Below are 15,214 nucleotides of genomic sequence, written 5' to 3'. Positions count from 1 at the left end.
AAAAAGCCCTCCGGTAGGGGTGGGGAGAGACCACTGTGCTTCCTTATCACTAATTCTAGAGATTGGCAGGCTGATACTTTCGTCCTAACCAGCAGTTTAGGCTTCGAGCAAATAGCAGTCATTTTTGCCCACCAAAATAAGTACCTCTGTCCTTCTGTTTTGGTTCTTTCAGCCCATATACATATATATATATATACATATTCTTTAGCATAAATTAAGTTTCAGTCTCTTCCACAGTATTTTGTGGGAATTTTTTTTCTTGAGTTTATGTGTTTTGATTAAACATAGAGCAAACAGTGGACCACAATCTATTAGCTATGGGAAGATGTTCCCCTACCTCCCCAGATGTTGACCAACAAAAAGCAGCTAGATGCAGCTCATGGAAAGGCCAAGGACACAGCTCTGAATAAAACTGCCCAGATTCTTTCCATTTTTATTTCCCATGAACAGTGTGACCACATGTAAGTCCCTTAACCATGTTAAGCTCAGTATCAACAGTCTGCTCACTCAGGATAATAATACTCTAGAATTAACATGGGTTTTGTATCAGTGTTATCATAGGATTGTTGTATAGAGTGCTACATGCAAAGTGATCATCTCAGTGCCTCTCACACAGCACCTAATAAATGTCTTCTGTTATTATTTTCTGCCATTAACTCAGAAGCTCAACTAGGGCTTATCCTAGGCATTCTCCATAAAAAGGAGTTTTAGAAAACTGATACAAGGAGGTGAGAAGGCTGACTTTTATTAGTATACCATACCCAAATACTCTACCATAGGTTCCCAGGTTTCCTCATCACCATCCAAAGACATACTTTGAAAAAAGGTAAATCATCTTTAATGTTAAGCCTTTTTCCAGAGATAGTAGAATGAAATAAATAGGTAATAAACATGCCAACTATGAAATGAAAAAGAAATATATTCTATGATTCCATTCTCCTTGGATTATCATAGTGACATTACTTTGGAGTGTTACCTCCAAAATGACTTTTTCATTTAACTCTGAATATCCTAGGGCAGGAAAAGTCCTGCCCTTAATGATATGTTGGGGGGAAAAAGAATGTAGTCATCAAAAATAAGTCAACAGTAACACTATACAGACTTATAGACTTTGATATATTAACAGGGACTGAAGGCCATATTTCTAAAGACTTGGCTTTATGAACTCATAAGATGATTGTAGCTATCAGAGGGGCTGAAAATTCATTTTACTCTTTTCTTCCAAATAAATCAAAGAATTACTGTGAACTAAGGTAGCCAAGGGAGAAGGCAATGGCACCCCACTCCAGTACTCTTGCCTGGAAAATCCCATGGATGGAGGAGCCTGGTGGCCTGCAGTCCATGGGGTCACGAAGAGTCAGACATGACTAAGCAACTTCACTTTCACTTTTCACTTTCATGCACTGGAGAAGGAAATGGCAACCCACTCCAGTGCTCTTGCCTGGAGAATCCCAGGGACGGGGGAGCCTGGTGGGCTGCCATCTATGGGGTCGCACAGAGTCGGACACAACTGAAGCGACTTAGCAACATCGCAAAGGTAGCCAAAGCATCTTTTCTAAGAGAATGAAGAAGATTGGCTACTTCAAATAAGAACACTTTTCTTTTCCCTAGAAGTAACTTTTGAAAGACTTTGTTTGCTTGATTTGATCTCTTTTTTTCTCCAAATATGTCAGAGTTCCTAACCTCTATTTGATGAGCAATTTCAAAGATGAGGCCAGGAATATCTGAGCCATGGTGACCTTCCTAGGTATGCAAATCTCTCTTCCTTTTAAAGCATTTCTCACTCACAGAGAAGCAGAAGGAGGATATGAGTTACTCTCCATTCAGCTTTTCCAGAGCCTCACGAAAGAGGGCATTCCTCTGAAGCCTGGTCAAGGTGATTCCTGGTGAGTGGGCCTAAAAAGGAGTGGATTCCTTAGCTCTGTACTTCAATACTGACAGAAGATTGCTATATTGCTTAATCAGTGATGTTTAAGTTAGAGGCATATAACCCTGCTCCACCTGCAAGTGAGCAACAAATTGAAAACCAAGCAGGTATGAGCAGAGGTAGCAATGAACTTGGGTAAAAATCTTTATTATTAACAGTTGCGACTCTCCATTTACAGTCCATCTCCCAAGAGCAAAGCCAATCACAACACGAGGCCTATTCAGAGAAAAATAGCATTCCCAAATGGCTTTCTTTGGTTGTGTGGAAAGAAGCATCTACAATTCACCTAGATGGATCTAGAGAAGAAAAAAAAAAACCGAAGGTGCCAGATCATTCCAGGTCACTAACTGAATTCAGGAGTGCTAAGTCCACAGGATGGGGTCTTGGTGTTTCCCACTGGAAACTGAGTTCCGGGAAGAACTGGTCACCCTCACCAATAATCTCTACCCCATATCAGCAGTGTGATCCCACTTCCCCTTTTCTCAATGCATAAAATTATCTCAATAAAATGGAAAGGTTAAAAGTGTTTCGTAAAGGAGAATTTTATTGTTAGCATTTAGCATGAGCTCTTGACTATTTGGATACCGAAGTAAAAAAAAAAAAAAGTCTTATGTAGCTTTATTGACCTATGTAAAAGTCCTGTGTATCTCTATTCCACAAAATTGTTTTCTTCGTTTACTAAGTTACTTAAAAGTTGTCTGCTTCTGCTGCTGCTAAGTTGCTTCAGTCATGTCCGACTCTGTGACTCCAGGCTCCTTTGTCCATGGGATTCTCCAGGCAAGAATACTGAAGTGGGTTGCCATTTCCTCCTCTAAAAGTTCTCTAATTGGTCTTATTTTGTTAAAGCTCCTTCTAATCTCTTAACAAATAAAAACCAGGAACCAAATACTTCTACCATTCTACCAGTAAGTGTCTAATGGATAGCTCTAGGATTCTATTTTCCTTCAAAATTAGAAAGGAAATGTGGATAACATTTTTCACTCAGGAATTGTGGAGCATTAATACTGGAGCACTACTAGTAACATACTATTAAATTTCAGGCAAACCACTTAACCTCTCTGCCCTTTCTCCATCTGGAAATTCAGAAGATAAGTAGCTCACATCAACAATAGCATTTCAAAGGCAAACTGGTAAAAGATTGGAAAGCACTTTACAAATATTAAGTGCTCTGTAATTGCTGCTTGTTGTGACAAAGTCTATTTTCAGACCTGTCCAGGATACAAAAAACAAAATAACCCCCTGACTTCTAATCTAAGCTGAGCAGTTTGATGTGGACAAAAATACAGCAGGAAGGAAAACTAGTCCTAAGTAGCTCTTTGGCCACTGTGAAAAATGATGCTTCTGGAGAGAAATATGAAAAAAGAAATTTTAATATATTAAGAGGGGGATGTGAAAGTACAAACAATGCTTCTTCAGCAGCTAACTCCTTTCTTTCCTTCTAACCAATTCAACACAGATCTCCTCAAAATTTCTCTTTTGTTAAAATTTGTAAATTGAAATGGATACTACAGCTGGGTGGATGTTTTGTCTGTTAAATGACAGGGCTTGCTACAACAGCAGAAATGGAATTATCTTCAACCTGAAGTCACTCAAATTTGGACCTTGAAGCTCGACTCTCCATAAAGGAAAACTTCTGACTCCTGAGGATTGTTAAACTTTTTTCTGTTCTTTTAGCCAACAAGGTGGTCTTGAAAAATACATTATTTTCTCTACTGTCTAATCATTCAACCAAATTTGTTGACCACCTACTCCATTGTGTAAAGCACCATGCTGAGCTCTTATTTGATACAATTAAAAACAAAAAAAACCAAGATAGTAAGGTAGTAACTCTTAGGAACCCTGAATCTAATTGGACAGATAAGACATAAACACAGGATGAGATAAATGGCACCACCAGCCTGTCATTGATATGGGTCAAATGATTAGTTCAAATAGTAAGTGAGAGACCGAGGGGGCAAACTTCCCTGGGCTGGCGTGGTCAGGGAAGGTTTCTGAGGACAAGCGGGATAAGCACTGGATCTTAGTGTATTGGGGCAGGCGGGAGTGTGTTCTGAGTACTCCACCAACCAAAGTTCAGTCTCTTTCCCTCTCCCTGGGCCTCCCTACACCCTGAAAAAATGTTAGTCACGTCTGACTTTTGGCGACCCCATGGACTGTAGCCCACCAGGCTCACTCTGTCCAAGGAATTCTCCAGGTAGGAATACTGGAGTGGGTTGCCATTTCCCCCTCCAGGGGATCTTCCCAACCCAGGGATTGAACCTTGGTCTTCCGAATCGCAGGTGGATTCTTTACCATCTGAGCCACTGGGAAAGCCCTCCTTATACCCTGGAGACATAGTAATATTTAAATTAGGCCAATTAATACCTTTACCCTGTTCAATCACTATAGAGGCAAGACACTCTACCAGCAAAGCTGAAGGCTCAGATGATGGTTAGCATTTTTAACAATAAAGAATTTTTTAATTAAGTTGTGTACTTTTTTAGACATAATGCCATTGCACAGTTAATAGACTACAGTATAGTATAAGCATAACTTTTATATGCACTGGGAAACTAAAACATTCTTGTGACTCACTTTATTATAGCATCTGATTTATTGAGGTGGTCTGGAACTGAATCCCCAGTGTCTCTGAGGTATGCCTGTTAAAAGCCAACACAACTTTCCGGACATTTAAAAAAGAGGAGAACTACTTTGGCTTTTCCAGTCTTGACTTTCTCATGAGCTGTAGTATGCTCTTTTCATTTCACATAAAACAAATTACTTAAACTTGACTGATCATATCACATTCTAACTACCTCTCTGCACGCACACACACCCCACCACCACCATCACCACACATTATATGTATGGGAGTTTGTAAATTAGAAAATGAAGAAATTGTGACTCATTTGTAGAATAACAGAAAACTAGAATTCACCAAACAATAGATGTCACTTTTTATAATCATTCTGGTATCATAACGGTATTCTTGAAGAGTTTTTTTTTCACAAAATATATCCTTTGCTCCTTAAGCAAAGCATTTCAATCCTCAAAGTAAGTCACTGGTTTTGAGAACAATTTACTAATGGGCATAACCCTTAAGAAAAGTTCTGAACAAAACTCAGTGATGTATAGAAACCTTAATAATAGAATTTTGGTCATTTGGATCTGTGACATTTGGAAGAATGGCCTATTAAAATCTACAAGTAGGTATGGTCATTTACACAATCTTTGGCAAAAACTAAGGACACTATTATAAATTAACATTTCTTTCTATTAATTTACTGGAATGAGTTAGTTTATATTCTTTAAAAAAATCCAACACACGAAACTAAAATAGAAAAACCAAGCGTTTGCTGCATTAGATCAAGTAGGATCAAGTAATACATTTTCTTTTTAAAATCTGGTCAAAAATAACTTATTTTGAAAAATTTTTACTGTTACTTTACTGTTGAAGAATAAAAGTAGTCAACATGTTCAATTCTTTGTCAATCTTTTCTTCACTTATTTACCCAAGAGTACACTCATTATCTTACTGCAAGAGATTAAGGCTCCCTACACATCCAGAGTTTGTAAAACAGTCTTTTTTTCCTTAAGACAACACTCCTAAAATGCCTAGAGCTAGAGGGGGTTATTGATGTCTTCCAGAACTTCATTGCAAGAATAACTTTATCTCCTAGGCAGACAGACACTACACAAATGTTTGGTTTACTCCATATCATGTAGTTAACAAGGTTCTTATAGGTTCAAGGAAAAGAGATTGTAAGACTTAGCCAGAAGACTTAACATTCTAGGAGAAAAAAAAAAAAAAAACACAGATAATTCTGAAAAGACTAAAATTTTAAAATAACCTCAACTTAGACATAATTGACAGGAAAAGGCAAAGTGGGAGTTTTTAGAAAAGATGAGAATAAATGTAAAAGGCAAGAAAAGACATTCTGCTTTTTAAGCCCTACTCAATAAATATAACCATCCTTAGAAGACAGCCTATGTATTGTAATTGCACTCATTTCTGGCCTAATGATCCAATCTAATTATTCCAAATTGTTCAAACTATAGGGAAACCTGATGAAAATAGCCCTTTCATTTGACTTGCATGTTTCAGTTGAATGCTAAGTATATCTTTCAACTAAGCTTTAAAAACACAGTTCATCAGTAAGCTGTGCAGGCTCTTTTCTCTGCTCCGTCCTCGCACAGCCATCAGGAAAAGAAGGTAATGAAATGTCTTAACATGCTCGTCATGAGCATACATCCCGCCTGCTTTTCCTGGCTTACCAATGGGCTTTGTTTGTGAGGAAGTTACGAGACTGACATTTATGGCTCTTCAGGCAAATGAGAGCCAAAAGAAGAGATCCTGAATTTTAAAAGCTGTTTACCAGCTGCTGGAAAAGTCTGGCTTTGGGCACCAACAATCCGTACAAAATCCAAAGGTATTACAGCCGTCTCTTCTTCTTTACCCATGTCAAGCTGGAAAACACAAAAGCTGCAAAATATTGCCAAGCTAAATTAAGGCATGAGGAAGAAATTACATGTACTTCTGTGAGAAATGGAGTCTTGAAAGACCAGTTCTTTGCTCAGATCCCATGAGTTACATTGCTTAGAAGCAGACGTTGTGGTTATGGTTCTTCGCCATGTGGTCTTTGCTGAGTTCTCACTGGATATCCTAAAACACTTAAGCCTGGAGGATTTAGGATGTCTTTGGAGGCCATAATTTGGAGAGAATAGCTTTATCTTTGTGGGAGATGCAGGACACAACACAAATGTTTGTTGGATTCTTTCTCTCTTTCTTGACAACAAGCTTATCAAATAGTTCTCAAGCAAATTGTATGGGAAAGTAAATGATTTCATAGAGAAGCAGTATTATGGTTTAGAATTCTAAGGCAAGAGGCTGCAGTCAGGTGACTCTAGGTTTACAGGGAATTGAAGGCAAGTTAGAACGCGGTTCATCCAAAGTTAATAAGATACAGGTGATATTCCTTGACATGGGACTTGCAGGAAGATGCCAAGAAATTTCAGATGAGGGGATTTGTTACAATGTGGAGGGTAAAATTCCAGGTAGATGGGAGAGGAGTGGGACAGCAGTTGCCTAGAAAGTGATTTTCTAATCCAAGGGCTATTCTTTAGGTTGGAGTATTTTCTCACATGAAAGAGACTGTGTGTGTGTGTTTGGTCACTCAGTCTTGTCCAACTTTCTGCAACCCTATGGACTGTAGCCCGCCAGGCTCTGCTGTCTGTGGAATTTTCCAGGCATGAATACTGAAATGGGTTGCCATTTTCTCCTTCAGAGGATCTTCCCAGTCCAGGGTTCGAACCCCCATATCCTGTGCCTCCTGCGCTGCAAGCGGATATTTTACTGCTGAGCCACCTTGGGCCATAAGTACTTGGAGGGGATAGTCAGTAAGGAATGCAGAAATATTCATAAACCATACATGGATCATCTCATCTCTACTTAAGATCCTCCAGGGGCTTCTCACTGTTCTTCAAGGGAAACTCCTATTCTGGCCTTCCCACTCCTAGGTGTCCATGCAGCACTGCCGCCCAGGGCAGCCTCCTCAACCTCATCTCTCTGGCTCTCCGCACACCTCCCTCTGCCCTCAGGACTCATGAGCACCTGTCTCACCAGCCTCAGGGGCTGTTCATCATGCTGCTTTGGACTGATTGTTCCTTCCTTACCACGTTGATGGACAACCATCGTTTATATTATTTCATTTAGTTGTTTGGTTTTGCTCTATGTCCACCATGTAATAAACATCATAAAATCAAAGACCATATTTCTTTTGTTCTGTTTTATCATCGGGATTTTTCACTATACCTGGCTGGTTGATGCTACACAAAAATTTGTTAAACAAAAGAATGCAAATGAAGGTAGTGAAGTCAAAAGAGATCATTTCCTGGAGCTCTCCCAAAACACTAATAGCAGACCTGGCCCAAGCACTCAGGTTTCCTGAGAAATTGTGATTTCCAAGGGTAGCCGGAATATTCTTGACTAAGACTTATCATTGGCTTTTATACAGGGGTTGATATTAATGCTTCTGGAGAGATCATTCGAGAGAAGTTTTAAGGAGGACACCCCCAGCTGCCCCAGGGGTGTCCAGGGGGTGAACTGGGTAATAATATATTCAGTTACCCTTTCTCCTTGGTTGTGTCCAACCACTTCCTATGCCCGCTTCAGGGTTTCCCTAAGATCTCTTCTCCCAGAGCCACTCCTCAAATGCTATGGTTACCAGCCCCCACCTTCAGGTTTCCTTCTTTTCTTATTTCAAGCACAGGCTCCGCTAAGCCCTTTGGAATGTCCTATCTATGGACCTGGACCATCGCTTTGAAGTGGAATTGCAGCTTTTAATTTCCAGCGCTTATTTGTGGTGGGGAGGGGAGGAAGCGCGATGGGAAGCAGGGGTAGGGCGGTTAAATAGCATCCTATTGTCAGCCTAGGTATGAAGCCAGCCATCTATTAGATGGTATCTTATGTTAGGAAGAGAAGATCCTGTTAGAGGAAGAGGAAGATACTTTGTTTGCTTTTCTGTTAATATTTTAAAGGAAATCTCAAACCCTGATTTTGAAACTCCCCATAGAACCTTCCGTAGCACAGAGAGTGTTACAAAATCTAAGGTCTCAAGAAGCTAAATCACTTAGACAAATAAACATGTCACATAATACTTTGGGGTCCTGGGGAAGGGTAATATCATGAAATCAAGCAACAATCAGCTTTTAAATTTCCCCAAAGGTCAGACATCACAGGCTACGTGATTTGTTACTGGTGTTCGTTTTCTTTAACCTCATCTTTCCTCCATAATCATCCTGTTTATGCTCACAGACCCTTTCATAGGCAATAATAATAATACTAATAGTAGCTACCTTTTACTGAGGTGCCTACTATGTGTCAGGTACTTTGTCTGTAACCCTTGAAAATAAAAGCGTTAGTCACTCAGTAATTTCTGAGTCTTGTGACCCCATGGACTATATATTCTGCCAAGTTCCCCTGTCCATGGAGTCCTCCAGGCAAGAATACTGGAGTGGGCAGCCATGCCCTTCTCCAGGGGATCTTCCCAGCCCAGGGGTGGAACCTGGATCTCCTGCATTGCAGGCAGATTCTTTACTGTCTGTGCTACCAAGGAAGCCCTTACAACAACCTTAGTAGATGGGAATGGTTATCAATATTTCAAATAAGAAAATTAACATTTAGAGAAGTTAAGTATATTGCTCAAGATCATATAGCAAGTAAGGTCTGTCAGATATCTCATGCTGTACCTAACATCAGTGGCAGTGCCCTTGGGTGGCTGGGGGTGGGATTTTAATCCTGACCCACAGACCCAATCTTCATCAGCCCAAATACACAGTTTTTTTTTTAAAAAAGAAAAATCTTGTGTTTGCTTTGTAGGCCCTGCTTCAGAATAATTTGCTTAATCCCATCACCCCCTTTTTAACCATGTTGCCATATCTGAAGTCATTCTACATAGGAATTCTAGAAATGACATTGCTTTGCACTATATCCTATAAAAAGCAAACAAAATGAAGGTGCCATGGAAATCTGAATGTGAACCACTGGGTTTGAAATCTAGTGTACTAGATATTGCATCGCAAGCAGAAAACTATATTGTTTTAAACAGCAGAGACCTTTTACTTATTTTCTCTAGCTCTCTGTGTATCCAAAAGGCTTTTATTTGATGCCATGTATGTAATCATAAGGGGGGCTTCCCTGGTGGCTCAGACAGTGAAGAATCTGCCTGCAGCTCTGGAGACCCGGCTTTCATCCCTGGGTTGGAAAGATCCTAGAGACGGGAAGGGCTACCCACTCCAGCATTCTTGCCTGGAGAATTCCATGGACAGAGGATTCTGGCGGGATACAGTCCATGGGGTCACAAAGAGTCAGATGATTGTAAACTGCATTAGGACATGGGGTACAAAGTTAATCTTTTACAAAGCATCAGGCTCTTGGGAAGCCTGCAACTATAGCACCTCTTTGTTCAATATAAAAAGGGATAGAAATCGAAATATAATGTGTCAAATTTAAGTTCATATCTTTAATATCTTATTACTAGCAACAGCAAGAATCTGCTAAGTACCCTAAAATCATCTCTGATATACAGCCTCTCTCCTGTCACACTTTCTGTGAAGCCAGCCCCATTATAGCTAATTTAACTGTCCCTCATCACCAAAAGAACACAGCAGATGCCACACCCTCATGGAATTTAAGCAATATATCATTATCCAAGTATTAAATTTATAATTTTAAAAACTGTGATAATATTCAGTATGCTCGTGGTCAGTTTAAAAAGGAGAAAACAAAATTTTATCTATGTCGTTGTGTCAGAAAAGTATTTTTGAAATAGTAACAGTTTTCTCCAGTATTTCCTTTTCTGCCTTCCCTCTAACACTAGATCAGACCTTCTTCATCTCAGGAAAAGGTCGCGATAACATCAAGCAGAGAAAAGGAATCTTTTCCGATTTCTGAGTCTAGTTCCTTTAGAGCACAGAAAAGAAGAAAATTAGGAAAGGAAATTGGGAGGAGAAGCAGACATGGCTACGGAGTGGCTTTGTTCTACAGGCTGAGCTCCAGAGGGGAGGCAAGAGCCCAGAGAAGAAATGGTGCCATGGTAAATGCTTGAGAGCCCTGCAGAGTTTCCTGGCCCTGCCATGGTGTGAGAGTTGAACAATGATCCCCCCCCCCCCCCCAACACACAGAAACGGCAAGGAGGGAGCCCTGAAATCAGATGGGTCCACATTTGTTGTTACAATGGAGGTCTCCAGTGGTTGACATTCAATGGGTGCTCAAGGAACAATCAAGGTGATGTACACCTAAGCAGATGCTAGGTAGCAGATGCTAGGTAGCTAGGTGACATTAAGGATTTGCAGCAACCGCCCTAGGGAAAAGGAAGGAGGTGTGGTAAATTGCCTGAAGTTATGTTTCCACTGCACTCAAAGAATGGGATTAGAAACCAAAATTGATACATTAAGTCAGAGAAAAGTGAAGAAAGTTATTTATCTTCTGCGTTTCAGGACTAAATTTCATACCTTCTAACCTGTGATTAAACTTATAAATTAGATCTGTGAAGAAACAATGAGAAAATTTGTCATGATTTTTCTGAACCTTTGCTTTTTCATCTTCAAGTGGGGGGGGTAATAAAAGCATTTATAACTTGAAATTATGCACATAAAGAAATAATAAGATACTATCAAATGACAACTGATTATGTACTGGTGTTGTTAAATTGCAAATTTTTCTTTCATTTTTATTTCCTATGTTTTTGAGATTTGTTGTTTTTGCTGTTTTAAGAAATAAAGATTAAAAAAAAGAGAAATAGTATAAATGAATGCATATGCAAAACAGAAACAAACTCACAAATACAGAAAACAAACCAGTGATTACCGAAGGGGAGAGGGGCAAATTAGGGATATGTATAAAATAAAGGGCTTCCCTGGTAGCTCAGAAGGTAAAGAATCTGCCTGCAGTGCAGGAGATCCCTGGGTCAGGAAGATCCCCTGGAGAAGGGAATGGCAACCCACTCCAGTATTCCTGCCTGGAAACACCCATGGAAAGAGGAGCCTGGCAGGCTACAGTCCATGGGTTCACAAAGAGTCATGACTGAGTAACTAACACACACATAAAATAAATAAGTAACAAGGACATATTGTATACTACAGGGAATTATAGCCATTATCTTGCAATAACTTTTAGTGGAATATAATCTGTAAAATACTGAATCACTATGCTATACACTTGAAACTAACAACATTGTGAATCAATTGTACTTCAATTAAGAAAAATAAAGAAGAGAAAGAGGAGAGAGAGAGAAAATGAAGGAAAGGAAAAAAAGAAAAGCTAAGGAAAGAAGGACCTTTAAGAAATACTGTGTAACTAGAACACAGGGCTAGTGGTAAACAATGAAGTGGGAAATGTAGATCTTAAATTTCAGACCGAGACATTTAGATTGTATCTGGTAATCAATGAAGAGTCACAGAAGTCTCTTTTAAATAATAGGAGTTTTTAATGGAGAAATAGTGGGAGTAACAGGAGTAATAACATGTCTCAATCTGTTTAAAAATAATACCTTGGTAGTTTTGGGGTGGGGTTGTTAAGAACAGAGGCAGAGAAACCAATTCCCAGGCTATTGCAACAATCTAGGTAAAGCATCAAAAGAGCATTGTGCTCAGTCCAACTCTTTGAGATTCCATGGGTTGTAGCCCCTCAGGCTCCTCTGTCCATGGGATTCTCCAGGCAAGAATACTGGAGTGGGTTGCCATCTCCTCTTCCAGGGGATCTTCCTGACCCAGGGATCAAACCTGCGTCTCCTGTGTCTCCTGCATTGGCAGATGGATTCTTTACCACTAGCCACACCTGGGAAGCCCAATCTGGATAGGATCGTGGAGCAAGTCAGGCAATGGGATGAGGAATGGAGTTTGGGGTGAATGAGAGAGCTAATTAGGAGGTAGCTATTTAGAGAACAACTGGTTCTGGGGTTGAAAAAAATCATCTCTGAGAATGACATTGAGATACAGATTCTTCCACCTTGTCACGCAGGAGTGGGGTTTGAAAAGGAGGTTGAACAGCTTGGGTGTCATTTTGAGAGTGGATACAACTGGAGACCGCTAAGCAAGGCTGGTCAACTAGTGGCTGCAGTTAGCAACTTCAGATCACAGTCACAGGTATGCTGTTCAGAGGCTCTTGGCTTTCTGTTCTTCCTGTTCCTCCAAGCTGCCTCAAAACTGATGGCAAATCAGAGCAACCAGAGCAAAAATAAAGCACTGAAGCTTCCAGATCCTCACTTAGGGGGATATTCTCCCAACTTAAAAAGGAAAAGGTGAGTCAAGAGCGCCTGCCTCCACTTCCAGGAGATTCATCTTCTTGCAGTTTCTCTTTCTGTTATATTCTAGTCATGGAGCATAGCTGTCCCCAAGAATGGCCACAGAGATCTTTTTTGCTTAAGCAGAAAAGAGGCTAGTTTGTTTGAACCAGATTTTATTAAAGTTTTGCAGATTACAAAAAGAAAACACACGAGGAGAACATAAAACTCCCAGCCTCATAAGATACAGCCCACATGCCTAGATCACACGGTCCATCTCATCCTCATGAATTCCGAGAAAAAAGTGGGAACCCCCTGCACCTCCATCCTTGATCTCAAACTCCTTTCTCTTGGTAGATGCTATCTCTAACTCCCACAGTCTCCAGTGTCACAGCATGCTGGGTGAGTGATAGTATTCTGGATTTATAGTTTTGTTCATAGCTGCCCTCAGTTCCCAGGAATCCTGACCAAAAAAAAAAAAAAAACCAAAACGTTGTATCATTTGTACAGTACTTAAGTTTTAAAGTAATAAAACAATCTTGAAGAATGCTTAAATTTAGGAAAAAAATTAAAATTTCTCCTACTTTGAAAAGACCTTCAGAAAATATTGCCAAACCTTCCCAAATGGGTCCCCAACAAAGAGTCTTCTGTCCAGGGTTGGTTGAGCCAATAGAATGGGACTGAGTTTGCCGCAGAAGCAAAGAGAAGTTTCTTACTTTGATTGGGCCTAGAGTGGTAGGAGCGCTCGCTCTAGTAGGTGTGGCTGCTTTACAGAGATCTTCTTGCAGGGGTTCTCGGGAGAGTTCTCGGGGAGGGGTGCGGCTGTGCTGCTCCTGGCCTTCACGCAGATCGCAGTTCCGTTGCAGCCTCTCTGCGCATGGGCGGCTGCCGCCATCTTGGATTAAGGGGTCGTTCGCAGTGGCTCTGCTGTTTGCCCGAGCTGCGTCAGGCGCAGCCATTTTTCAGGAGGAACTCTGGTCTGAAGTGCCTGTTTGAGGCCACTGCATGGAACACCCTTTGAGCAAGTGAAACTAGATTAATCACAAAGGACAAGAAGGTTAGGCTTTATTTTATTACGCAGATTCTGTTTTTATTTCCTCTGTTTTATTCAATGGGCTTTGCTGGTGACAAAAAACTTTCATGTTTTTGTATAGTCCCTTCTGTTTTGCTTTTATTTTTATATAGTTTTAATTATACTGCATCTGCTTTTTGTTATGTTTATTATAGCATAGTCAAATTTTTATATTTTTATATACTTTATTTTGTCTTTTAAAATAATTCTTAAAGTACCATAATTATATTACCGATTCTATATTTGAGGCTATTATTGCTTCCAATATAAAATGGTTTTTAATTCATTTTTTTCTGATTATATACAAAATACACTAATTATAGAAAATTTGGAATATAGAAAAGATAATGAAAATGATAAAAATCCCCAGTACATGAAACTGTGATCATAGATGTACAGATTTGACTTCAACTTTTTTCATTTAGCCTTATAAGGTTAGGTGGCTTATCCGGTCATAAGGGTTTGGCCTTACATGGTTATTCCTCATGCAGGAAATGAGTTCTAAGGTTATTGCAAGTCATTTGATCCTGTTTAGGCTCTTGTCTCAGCACAACATCCCAGGCTGTCCTTCCCCACGCTGAGGCCAGCTCAAATATGTTTCCACATAGAACATCTGCCACCCTGTCCTCCCTTGGAGGTCCGATCCTCCAAGTCACAGCTCTTATTCCCTCATTTTCTTGTCTTCCTTTCTTGGAAGAAATACGTTTTTGTAGACTTCCACCCTTCATGTGAGACCAGCAAAGTCTCCAAAACTATGTCCTCTCCAGGGTTAGTTCTGTGTTGGGATCTTTCCTAGGATCCCCCAGGCTGCAGCTCCCATAATGTGCAAAGCAGGAGTCGGTAGTTTTCTTGACAGCAAAGTTCTGAAGTGTGGAAAACAGACTAACGAACGAACCTTTGTATATTATATATATGTTTTTACATTGCTGAGTGTTTTATAATTGCTTTACTCAGCAAGCCTGAGAAATATGTAAGTAGTCATCAGTTTCACAGATGTGGGAATTAAGGTTCAGAGAGGTTAAATGACTTGCTTTAAATAGTCACAAAATTATATCATTTGACTGTCAAATGAGAGCTCTCTTTCCTATCAAAATTACATTCTTCTTAGGGTAAAAATAAGTGATACTGTAATAAAGAGAGTACACAAGTTGGCCTAATAAGGGGGTAGGGGGCAAAATAGCAGGGAGAACAAGGTGAAAGGAGAGTGGAAGAGCAGAGAGAGACCCAACAAAAGTCACAGATTGTAGGGAAAACAATAATTTTGTACCCTGGTGGTTTAAAAATGCTTGTTTGTGTATGTGTTTGGGGCGGGGAGTGGGACAGGGGCGGAGTTTCTGATTTGATCTACACATATGCCATTTGGCTCTCCTCTGTTCTTGTAAGAGCAGGATGAGGTCTTCCTCTCCTTCAGGGACAGTTTCACTTGTACCTTTGGTGGCACAGGGTTTGAGTCTC

General features: G+C 40.1%; 1 long non-coding RNA gene across 1 annotated transcript in view; it reads right to left on the bottom strand.

The window, feature by feature from the left end:
• Positions 1 to 13,458: 13,458 nt before the first annotated feature.
• The window catches only part of LOC136173233 (uncharacterized), a 52,003-nt gene continuing 50,247 nt past the window's right edge, over positions 13,459 to 15,214 (bottom strand). Inside the window, exon 3 of the long non-coding RNA XR_010664192.1 lies at positions 13,459 to 13,718. This is a non-coding gene — a long non-coding RNA (uncharacterized lncRNA). The remainder of the gene's footprint in view (positions 13,719 to 15,214) is intronic.

This window comes from Muntiacus reevesi, chromosome 8 (genome assembly GCF_963930625.1).
Source record: "Muntiacus reevesi chromosome 8, mMunRee1.1, whole genome shotgun sequence".
Classification (NCBI taxonomy): domain Eukaryota; kingdom Metazoa; phylum Chordata; class Mammalia; order Artiodactyla; family Cervidae; genus Muntiacus; species Muntiacus reevesi.
Note: the sequence above shows the minus strand (reverse complement) of the source record. Positions and strands in the feature narration are given on the sequence as shown.